The 12,283-nt window shown below is 40.8% G+C and overlaps 1 protein-coding gene across 12 annotated transcripts in view; it reads right to left on the minus strand.

The window, feature by feature from the left end:
* LOC126210598 (zinc finger protein 501-like) overlaps positions 1–12,283 on the minus strand; it is a 129,920-nt gene that overhangs the window by 13,275 nt on the left and 104,362 nt on the right. The window lies entirely within an intron of this gene.

The raw sequence follows: 12,283 nt of genomic DNA on the forward strand, positions 1-12,283 counted from the left end.
GTTCATAGCAGTATACTTTGGTTTTCACCACAGCACTGTTAGAGCGTGACAGTACATCACTGATATTCTACATCCAGTTTTGTTGCCCTTTATGGCAAGCAATCCCTCGCTTATATTGAGCAAGATAATACCCACCCATCCATGGTTGAAGTTTCCACTCCTTGTCTTCGAGCTTGCCAAATCCTACCTTGGCCAGAAAGGTCACCAGATCTCTGCTCAGTTGAGAACATTTGGAGACTTATGGGCAGAGCCTCCAGCCAGCTTGGGTTATTGATGACCTAAGGGGTAAATTGGTCATAATTAGGTACAGTACCCCTCCTCAGATGGATGTCCAACAACTGTCAGTCAAGCAAATTATTTTTTGTTGGGATTTCAATGCAGATATTCTGAAAGAGTCTGACAGAAGCACGACCTTGAAGTACTACTTGGTTCTTTCAATTTGAAATAATTTACTGAGTTTCCTACTTGGGTAGTACAGGAAAGAATCACACTGATAGACTGGTCAACAACATTGCCAGATCTCTCCCCAGAAGAGAACATTTGCAGTACTACGGGCAGCATCCTCCACCATCTCAGGATTTTTGACAATCTAATGGGCAAATTGCAGAGAATTGGCATGTTATCCCTCAGAAGGACATCCAATAACTACCAATCAATGCCAAGCCGAATAACTGCTTGCATAAGGGCCAGAGATGAACCAACGCATTAGTAAAGCTCTTTCTCTTAAATAAATCATTCAACTTTTCTGAAACTGTAGCCTTTTGTTTTCTGTACTTGTACATCACATCTGTAATTTTCCATCTCATTCAGCTAATTCCTTCATGGTACATCGTCTTTTTATCTTAGAGTGTAGTTTTAAATACAGCTAACATGACAAGTGGAAAATAGGATGAGGATTACATCTAAGTGAGGTGTCATCTGAAAAGTGAGGTCCAGATGGAACCACAAGCTAAGGACAGATGCTGCCAGACACATTCATGAAGAGAGACAGCGAAGACATGTCCTCATGAGGTTCAGAATGCCACTGCTGCCGGAAATCTACTTACATCAGAGCACAGCGCTGCTTGCCCCATTCTGTTAGCGCTGATAACAGTATCATTGTAACTGGGATTCAGGAGTAATCTAGTATTGTTAGTCAGAAGCGAATACCAAACTTTATAGTTAAATTAATGTGATACCTCAATGTCATTTAGTACCAATCAAAGTAATTGACAGTTATTATTCTGTTACGCAACAGAACTAAATATATATTGTGATTTCCATGGGCATGGATTGCATCCAGGTTAAGCATACTGTATTAAGAGTTTTACTAAATTGAACTAATATATGATATGTGTTTTGTAGTATCTTATCAACCTCTGAACTGCCATCTGGGCCTGCTACGACATATATGAAGTAACTATAGCCTACTGAAAGTATAGTAAGAGAGTTGGTTCTTATTATCTTCCTGAATGACATCAGGAAGGTACAGCCTAATCCAGTAGGAGAAAAAATGAAGTTCAGTGAGTCTTATTCTACAGTGAGATAGTTTTAACCCTTGTGCTAAAGAAAATGATCAAAGCAGAGTTTCTAATATACAAAACATATCTTGTTTTTGAAATCACTGCTTATGTAAGGAACATCACAGAAATTATTTAGCTGCGAGAAAGGAGCAGTTAAATTATATCCCTCGCAGTAGTTGTGTGAAGCTTGCCTCTGATTTAAAGGCAACTTAAGTTCAGCAGACAGGGATTAGATATTTAGTTATGGCTATCTCATAGCATAGTAGCCACTGATTCAAGGGACAATGCCTGCAACTATCAGGAATTTATACATTCACACAATTAGAGTTAGTTTCTCACACGACTTGGAGCAACTGTAATTGTAGGTGCGTTAATAACACACTTGCAGTGTTTGTAAGCCAGCAAGATAACAGCCTGTAGCATAAGGCCAGAATTTCACTTCAGTAGTCTGGAGACATGGTACTGAACTCAAATTGATGTCTTGGTCACCAAATGCAACTGAAATGAGCAATGTAAGGCATCTGGAACACTATCCAGTCCCAAACCAAAAACTTTCGGATTCATAATTCACGGGAAAGCATAGAAGTATGACTATGGGCATCCAGGGCCACTTTTATGCAAATGAACTTAATGTAAATCGGTTGCCATAGTCAACTGTTTTGTTTTGTTTTGGGGGGCAAAAACAACTAGAGGGATACGGCCCACTTGAGAACTGTAGAACATGAAGACAAAGAGAGAAGTTATAAACCACTACACATTACTCCCAAGTGACAGAAGAGAAGCCAGCTAGAAACAGGGACGTGGAGAGATGTCTATAAAATAAGCCATAGAGAACTGGAGGTCCTGATTTAAAAACTAAATGTCCTTCGCCATATTGCTAGAACGGATAAAAAGTAAAACCAGGTCAACAGTCTGCGTGTCGTTTGCTAAAACGGCCAGTAAGTCCAATGGTAAACACAAATGAGAACATAAGTGGTTAAAAAAATGGCATTTCGTCAGGAAATGACGGATCGTCATGGGTTGAACACAATGAGCACAAAGTAGTGGGGGAGCACCATTTAACAAATGGTGATGGCTAAAAAGACGGTGCCCAATACGCAACGTAGCTAAAATGGTCTCCTCAAAGGGAGAGTGCCGAGAGAAGGTTGTCCAAGCCACTAGAACATGCTGAATAACCCGGAGCTTCTCCCCATCAAGGGAGGACCAGTGGTGATGCCAAAGTGACACCAACTGCCGACAGATGGCAACACAGAGATCATCGGAGGAAATGTAAAAACTAAAGGGTCAAGGTACAAGATCTGTAGCCTTGGCAGCAATGTCAGCGGCCTCATTTCCTGTAAGACTGACGTGACCAGGAACCCACATAACCATCACAGTGGCTCCATCAAGAGTGAGCAAGTGACAGCTTTGCTGGACCCATTGCACAAAGGGACGGACAGTTACAGCACACAGAGGATTTGAAAGGCACTGAGAGTCAGAGTACTTGACACAATTGAAAAGCCTGTATTCCCAGATGTACTGTGTGGTCTGATACAGTGCGAAGAGCTCTGTAAATAATGAGCAGCATACCGAAAACCAATGTTGAAAAATGTCAGTGCCAATGACGAAGGCACACCCAACACTACTGTCAGTCCAAGAGCCATCAGTGTTCACAAAGGTACTATCGCAAAGTTCCATGCAAAAGGTCATGAAACTGAAGGTGACAGGGTGAGGCTCAATCAACGTCCTTAGGAAGTGAATGAACGCCAAGGCCAACACAGACCACCAAACAAAGCCAAGGTTCACACCCAATGGTAAAGTGGCAGATAGTGTGAAGTTAAGCTGCCAGAGAAAGAGCTGAAAGTGAACTCCAGGAGGTAACAGAGAAGAGGGACATGCACCATACTGGTGAACAAAGGACATGTAGGGGGAGGCGGCATAGGATGGGTGGCCACGCATTGCAGAAAATGGCATGCATATCTGCTGAGGAGAAAATTACGATTGTAGGGCTGTGGTAGTTCTGCATAAAGACTCTCTACCCGACTCGTGTAAAAGGCACCATTGGCCAAATGGATCCCACGATAGTAGATAGTACTGAGACAGCAGAAGAGGGATGGAAGTGCTGATGCATAAACAGAACACCCATAGTCTATTTTTGAACGGACAAGGGACCAGTACAAGTGGAGGAGGGTGGTTCGATTGGCTTCCCAGGAACTACCACTGCGGACATGTAGAAAATTAAGGGACGGTAACAAGCATGAGCCCCAGGAATTTCATAGTTTCAATGAACAAAAGGGCAACAGGCACAAGATGTAAAAATGGTGGAAGAAACCAATTGCACCGCCAGAAATTCATACAAACGGTTTTGTCAGTGGAAAAATGAAAGCCACTGTCGATGCTCAGTCAGTAAAGATGATCGAGACATCACTGAAGGTGCCGCTCAATGAGGCAGGTCTGTGGAGAACTGCAATAGATGCAAAATTGTCGACAAAAAGGGTGCTGAGGAAGCCCAGTGGGAGACAGGACATTATAGGGTTAATGGAGATAGCAGTCAAAGTAAGCCAAGGCCAAGGCGAAGGTCACAAGATGATGGACTACGACATCACGTAAGATGGGGCCAAACATGATGAGGGTTTATGACATCATACAAGGTGGGGGTCAGACAAGATGGCAGGCTATGATGTCACAAACTGGTGGACTGTGTGTTCAAGGTGCTGCAGTTGTTTACCAACCTCCGTAACTCATGTTCTGCTTGCCATAATGGCAGTTTTCTTTTCAACAGCATATAAAGCACTGAACAATGCTTCTCAGAATTCTGCAACATGTTTTGAAGCAGAGGAAGTTCTCAATATGCTGCTGTGATGATGAACTCTGCATGTACCCGACCACATGCACGTGCGCACGCCCACACACACACACACACACACACACACACACACACACACACACAACTTCCGCCAAATCAGTAAAATGAGGAATAGAGTATACTGCATCATACAAACCATATGAATCACTTCAGGGGATCCAATTTCAAGATGTCGACTTCCACAGTATTCTGATAAAAAGTGAAACACTGAAAAACATAAAGGAGCCATGGGAACGTCTGTAAAGCAACATGAGGAAGTCATTATTGACAGAAATTGTTACTGTCTATAGACAAACATAATGTATATGTCGAAAGTGAGCTAACGGTAGTGGCAAGGCTTGATAATAATAACCAGGAGGTTGGCATTATTATATATGCTCACGCATGCTGTTGCCTTCAAGGAGTCTGTCAGATAAATCTTGCCTGTAAAGAAAATTATATGCATTGGATAAGACCTCATCTGTTAGGAAAAAATAATGTTGTTGCCAAATGCCTACCTCTCCTGTCCCATCCCCATTTTCAAACAACTGAGAAAAGTTGGAACAGTTTATGATGCCAAATGATGACAGCACAAGATGCCTGCCAAGATGGCAGACTACGATGTCACATAGCGGTTGGTGCTGCAACTGCTTACCAATCAAGTCAGGAGGAGGAGGAGGAGGAGGAGATCAGTGTCTAATGTCCCGCCCACAATGAGGTCATTAGAGATAGAGCACCTGCTCAAATTAGGGAAGGATGAAGAAGAAAAGCAGCTATGCCCTTTTTAAGGAACCATTCCAGCATTTGCCTTTAGCAATTTAGAGAAAGCCTGGAAAACCTACATCAGGATGTCTAGATGTATGTTTAAACTGTTGTTCTCCCAGATGCAAGCCACTGCACCACCCAACTCTGTATCAACAAAGCCACTTGTGTACTGTTCACTGTAGTGAAAGGACCATGAAGCCTCATCATCAGAAGAAATCAGCCATGGAGAAAAAAGAAGAATACTGCCACATAGGAATGTAACTGCTGTATTATTATTAACCCATCCATTATTATCCTGTGTGTTGTCTCACATACTCATGATCTTTTCTTATTTTCAACAGCTCAATAGCAGCCTCCTGATGTGTCACTAGCTACCATGTTGGAACAGGACATGCAACACATGCACCATTACTTGTTGAGTCACAGCATTACACAGATAGGCTATGGGTTTATCTGATCAAAATACCCCTGGCTATGAGTTTCCAGCATCTAACAGCCCCAGGCAGGATAAGAAGAGAGATTTTGCATGTAAGTACTAAGTCACACTTCATAATAGTTGTTACTATCTTACATTTATTTGGCGTAAAGTAGTCTTTACATTTGCTCTCTTATTTTCTGTGTGCTTTCTCAAATACTTATGATGTTCTTTTCAACAGGCCAATACCCCATTGAGGTATTAGAGCAGGGCACACGTCTGTTTGAACAAGTGGAAATTGACATACTGGAACTGGATCCCCCAAAGTGATTCATATGGACTGTATGATGTTCAAACATCTACTTGTTGAGCCACAGCAGTGCAGATATATCTGATTAACACACTCACCCTTTCCTAAAGTGACAGTTATGTGGTTTGTTTACTACTGTTTATCAGAACACATAATTTGACCATCAGTGGATCTATGTGTGGGAATAAAGGCAATAAAAGCAGACAGTGAATACCAAGTAGTAATAAAAATTGAGAATACTGAACACTGTGCTATCCAAGTAGTAATAAAAATTGAGAATACTGAACACTGTGCTACAGTGCAGTTTGTACAGAGTGAGTGAGATGAGCTACAATGTGCAACACTGTACATCAATACTCAGATGACAACAGAGTATGAACCGTCTCAATCTCCTCTTCCAGATATAGTTCTACTTCGTATTAAGGTCACCATCACAGAGATGTATGGGAATGCAACACTCAAGGTAAGATCTGGGGACTCATCCATTTACCTGCATCATTCAATTATTATCAACTTATGTGAACTACAGAGTGCATTATCAATTGTGTTAGAAAGACTGAGTCCATGGCAATCATATGTTAGAATTATATTCAATAATGACACCTGTTATAGGCAGGAGCACAGTGTACATGTGAATGACTCAGAGCAATGTACAAATTCATTTACCCACAGTACCTAAACCTGCACTTGTTACACTCATAAATATTAAATCCATACATGTTGAATTTACAAATTCCATAACAAAGTATATTGTTGCTCCTATTGGTTTGATCACCATGCAGGCAGAATTTATGATGAACAAAAAACAGTTACTGAGAAAAATGGCTTACTGCACCTCACATATGATGTAAAATAGTATACCACCAAAAAATTGCTTTTATTTCCCAATCAAATTAAGGATACATATATGCAAGGTAACAAAAGAAATAGAACTGCACATGTAGTCTTCTAGCAGTGACTTAAGGGGTGATTTTAGACAGAGTATTGGCAGCTGTGGAAGGACTCTAGATATATACTAAAGTAGTCATCCATAATCTGGACCTCTATTATGAAATAAATGAAAAAGTGATCATATGGCATTGTCGGCTTGGAGGTCCCATTTGGGTTCAGCCAGAAAGTGCAAGTCATTCCAGTTGGCACTTCATTGGGCAACTTGTGACTGATGATGAGGACGAAATGATGATGAGGACAACACAACACCCAGTCCACGAGTGGAGGAAATCTCAAACCTGGCCGTGAATCGAACCCCGGCCCAGTGCATGGGAGGCAAGCAGGTTCCCACCCAGATAAGCAGGCATATGATTATGTAATTAACACCAATCAAACTGGCTTCCAGTGCCAATCAACATACAAAAGATCGCATTCAGAACAAGATTAGTCATTCCTTCACCATAATGGCATCAGGAAAGATATTTCCTTATGTTTTCTTATTTATGAATGAATCATCCAAGAAGTGTGATAAGATTGCTCAAAGCAGAGTTCACTCACAAATTAGAAAATGTCACTGTGACCTGCATTGCAATCGATTAACGGTGTAACACAAACGGCTACATGATCAATGCTAATATAGCAATGGATGGATGATGGGCAGACAAACTCCACATATGTATCCAAGAACTGAATGGAAAGTTTGGATCCATTGCATCAAGGGAAATAGTAAAACAAAAAACAATGGCATCCAAATATCTTTGTAGATGCAAGGACAAAGATGAAAGAACATTTGCAGACATTTTTTCTGCGTTTTGAATCCACATTTCCAGCCAATATCACTAGTACTTTGTGACTCCTAGTCTGTTCATAAGGATGAGGAAGTACTACTGGAAGCCTCTGAAGCAGAAGAAGTAGATCATCATCATCATCATCATCATCATCATCATCATCATCATCATCAGCCAATTCAATCATTAGATGATGTGGCCTCTTCGAGTTGTGGATTCAGGTAGGCTTTCAGAAGTCTTCTCCAAGTGGGACGGTCTTGGGCAGTTCTCTGCCAGGTGTTACCAGCGATCTTCTTGATGTCTTTGTCCCATCTGTCTGGTGGTCTTCCTCTAGGCCTCCGGTGCTCTCTCGGACTCCACTCCAGTACTAGCTTCGTCCATCTGTTGTCTTTTCTTCTTGCAACGTGGCCAGCCCACTGCCATTTCAAGGAACCTACTCTCTCTAAGATGTCATTAACCTTCATCACAGACCGGATGTCATCTGCCCTTTTCCTGTCCTTTCTTGTATGGCCCAGCATTGATCTCTCCATGGCTCTCTGTGCTGTCCTAAGTTCCGTTTTGTGAATGAGTTCAGTGTCCATGTCTCGCAGCCATGCGTCATCACAGGAAGAATGCATTGATCAAATACTGCTTTCTTCAGATTTGCTGGCATTTTTTATCTGAATACTTTTGAATTCTTCCCAAATGCTTGCCAGCCAAGCTTGATGCGTCGATAGATTTCTGGCCTTATGTCTCCCTTCATATTTATAATCTGGCCAAGGTAGACATATTCACTGACCTCTTCTAGTAGACTGTCCTTGACTTTCACATCTCCAGCTGGGACCCATTTGTTGGATATTACTTTTGTTTTGGAAAGGTTCATGTTCAAGCCAACCAGCTGACATTCCGATGCAAGATCTGTAACTAAGTTTTGGAGCTCTGCAAAGTCTTTGGCCAGTAAGGCAATATCAGCAGCAAATCTCAAGTTGGTAAGCCTTCTTCCATTAATTCTAATTCCCTTACCTTCCCAGCTCAGCTTTGACATAGCCATTTCCAATACAGCAGAGAACAGGTATCCACCTAAAATTACAAAATATGCTCAACATTTGGACATGTATTTCTTCAGGCAGCTTATAATGTATGCCAAGGGAATAACAGACTTTCCTAAACTACATTTGGGGAACATGCATCCAGAATTAAACAACAGATTCTGTATCATGAATCTGCATTCTGTCATTTACAGTCAATTATCTGCTGAACTATATAGAGCAGAAGCTGGATCCAATATTGGTGAAAAACTACAAAACTGTCAGTCACATGATGTTCAGAACTAACTTTAGAGATTCATACTGCATTGAGGTTTGCATTGAAAGTCCTTAATTGCATTTATAGTTAAGATATCTGCATTACATTTGACATCTACAATAACATCTGCAGAAAAACGACTCACGTGTTGGGAGGTATGTAATGATTGTGAAGGTATTTAACAGAAATTCTACATCTGACAAGATCACAGCATGATGTACATTTAATATGGCTGTAGTGTCCTGCAGACAATCATATCACATTGACCATACCTGCAATCTTGTGAATTACAGAATATATAATAAGTACGAGATTTCAATGAGTCCTATGTATGTTGTAGAGGGAACAGTCCTGAGTACCTGGAGAGTGGTTTATCTTGTGAAGAACCCTGATTTTCTGCTAAAACCAATGCTGAAATTCTAGACCTATCACCATTATCTGTAACATTAATTATGTTTTGACAGAACAAGTGTAGTGCACACCACATGGGTTAACATTCATGAATAGAATTCTTACCAGTATACCTTTTTTTCCACCATCCAGAATATCACTAAGCTGTAAATGTGTGGAAAAAATAATTAAGAAAATATTTTCACCTTAGTAATTTCATTAATAAATTAATCATTATGGTGTGATTTCTTTAAATGTATATCCTGTTTGTGCTGCATAGTTAAAGTTCAAAATGTTTGCACAGTTCTCAATGATGGAACATTAAGACAAAACTATCTGAACCCAATATACGCTCCATGAAAAAAAAAAAAACCACACACCACAAAGAAATAACTCGAATAGTGCAGAAATCTGTAGATGTGATGTACATGTGTGAAGAAACAAATGATTAAAATTTCATAAAAAATTGGATAAATTATTTAAGAGGAATAGCTCCACAAATAGATGGTGTTGCTAATGCTTTGGTCCAGCTCTGCCCCTTAGGCAACCTGTTATTTGGCTTGACACTGATTGGTAGACTTGTTGGATGTCCTCTTGAGGCATATTGTGCCAAATTCTGTCCAATTGTCACGTAATACTATCAAAATCCCAAGCTGATTGGAGGGCCATGCCTACAATGCTCCAAATGTTCCCAATTGGGGAGAGATGCAGTGACGTTGCTGGCCAAGATAGGGTTTGGCAAGCATGAAGACAAGCAGTAGAAACTCTCATCTTGTGCAGATGGGCTTTGTCTTGCTGAAATGTAAGGCCACGATGGCTTGCCATAAAGGGCAATAATATGGTGCACAGAATATTGTCCACTTACCAGTGTTGTAGTGATGCCGCAGATGACAACCGAGGGGGTCCTGCTATGAAAAGAAGTGGGACTCATCATTGCAGATAATTCTATTCCAGTCAATGAGATTTCAGGCCAGAGAGATGTCACTAAATGATCCGAACAATGGTGGGATGCCATACATGCTGCTGTCTAATGCATGGCCTGACAACCTGGGGTAATGGTCTGGAGTATTATTGTTTTCACTGCAGGACCCCCCTGGGTTGTCATCTGCACCAATCATATTGAACAGTGGTACATCAACAATATTCTACTCCCTTACCCTTTTTTATCAATCTTTTTTATGTAGCTTCCTAATACCCTTTTCAGACTTGTGCGACTGATTTTCGATGATCATGTCACAAGTTCTTGAGCTAGGTGGAACTTTCTTATTTATTGTCTTTTTTATATGGCTTCCTATGATGCCAATTTGAACATATCCAATCAATTTTTGACGATCATGTGATTGGTAGTGAAGCAAACACATTTCCTAAATTCCAACAAGATAATGGACAGATTTTTTTCTACTTGTACAATGCACGTGGTGTCATCATAACACAATTGCCTTAAAAATGGGGGGGTCACAAACTATGTGACATAATTGTTCACCATCTTTTCTCTGCTGCCATCTGGTGTGACATCATAGACCATTGCCCTCTTTTGTCTGCCAATACCTTGTCACCCTGAGCTTGACAGTTCATTTGCATAAAAGCAGTCCAGGATATCCATAGCTTCATTACTTTGCATGACTTGTGCATAAACATGTGTTGTCACATACTTCTGGAAACCTATGGAGGAATTGTTGAATCAATGCCATGCAGTACTGCTGCTGCACTGGGTTCCAAAGTGGGAGCAGCATGCTTTTAAGCAGGGAGTCATAATGTTTTGAGTCATCAGCCTATGTTACTTGTACAGGGCTGCATGAGAAATTTTTTTAGTTAGTGGGTTTAACATATTTATCTTAACCATTCTCTACACCACTATGTAATATGCAATATGGGCCTATATTTGCCATTTGCTACTGTGTCATGGGACACCTGATATCACGCCTCCCCTTCTCTGTTTCATACCCAGAGAAACGTATATATCTACTTATTGAATTTTTTGACAACATTTTTGAAAGGTTTTGCTGCAGAAATGTAGACATATAGCCATATCACTGCGTGGTGCTCATATTGGCATCATGCTACCTCTGAAAGCGTGACTGTAACTGTCACAAATAGCAGTCAAAGTAAAAGTGTAGCATGTGTTCTACGACGTTTTGGGCTTGCAGCCCTTTGTCATTCACGACACTCCACAATATTTCGACTGGGCGTGTGCCAGTCATTCACCATTCTGCAATTTATTAGCATGCTGGGTCTCTGTATTCCATGCATGCTTTAAAATCATACTCACAGAGTGACCACATTATATGGCAGGCACTGTTGTCACTTGTGGAATTGTGGAGCTCTACTTCCTTCTGGGTTGCTGCTCACTGTTGGCATTGGTGTACTCTTTCATCTTCATTTAGAGCAAATGACGGAAATGATGTGGTTCCACAGGTTATCTCACTGATACCTGTTGACACAGTTAATTTTCTGCCATGTGTATTTCCACAGATTCTTTAATAATGGAGTCCAAACAGATGTTTCTCTAGCTAAATGTTCATCACATACCATTTAATTCTCTGTGGGGATACAATGTTGACCAGTAGCAGACTTAATTGACTGCAGTAGCTTAGTGCAGTGTTGATATCCAGTGCAGCATTTTTCCCTGGTGTGCATGGCCTGGCATATGTAAGCCCTACCACACAGCCAAGGTATTTTGAGAATTACAGCCTTTCACAACAACAAATCTTCTTTCACTGATCACTGAAGATCTGCAATCTTCGATGGAAGGTGAAAAACCATATGAACCTGAACTTTCTGGAGAATCCTGGGAACGTTGATGGAGATATAGCCAACACATAGAAAAATCCTGAGGATGTTGCTGGCTTGCACTTCTCTTTACCTAGTTTCTAGTTTTTGGCTTTAAATGACACTGCTTGTGCTTCATGAGCAACAAAGGTATTTCCAAATGCTCGCTATCACACTGAAGAGTATAATATTGAGCTGTATAATATATGGGCTCTGTGTAGTCTATACGGGTAAATAATAATATAAATATTGCTAACTTTTAATCATGTGTGACACACCATGGAGGTTATCTAACATGTGCATTTG

The sequence above is a fragment of the Schistocerca nitens genome, chromosome 10 (assembly GCF_023898315.1).
Source record: "Schistocerca nitens isolate TAMUIC-IGC-003100 chromosome 10, iqSchNite1.1, whole genome shotgun sequence".
NCBI lineage: Eukaryota > Metazoa > Arthropoda > Insecta > Orthoptera > Acrididae > Schistocerca > Schistocerca nitens.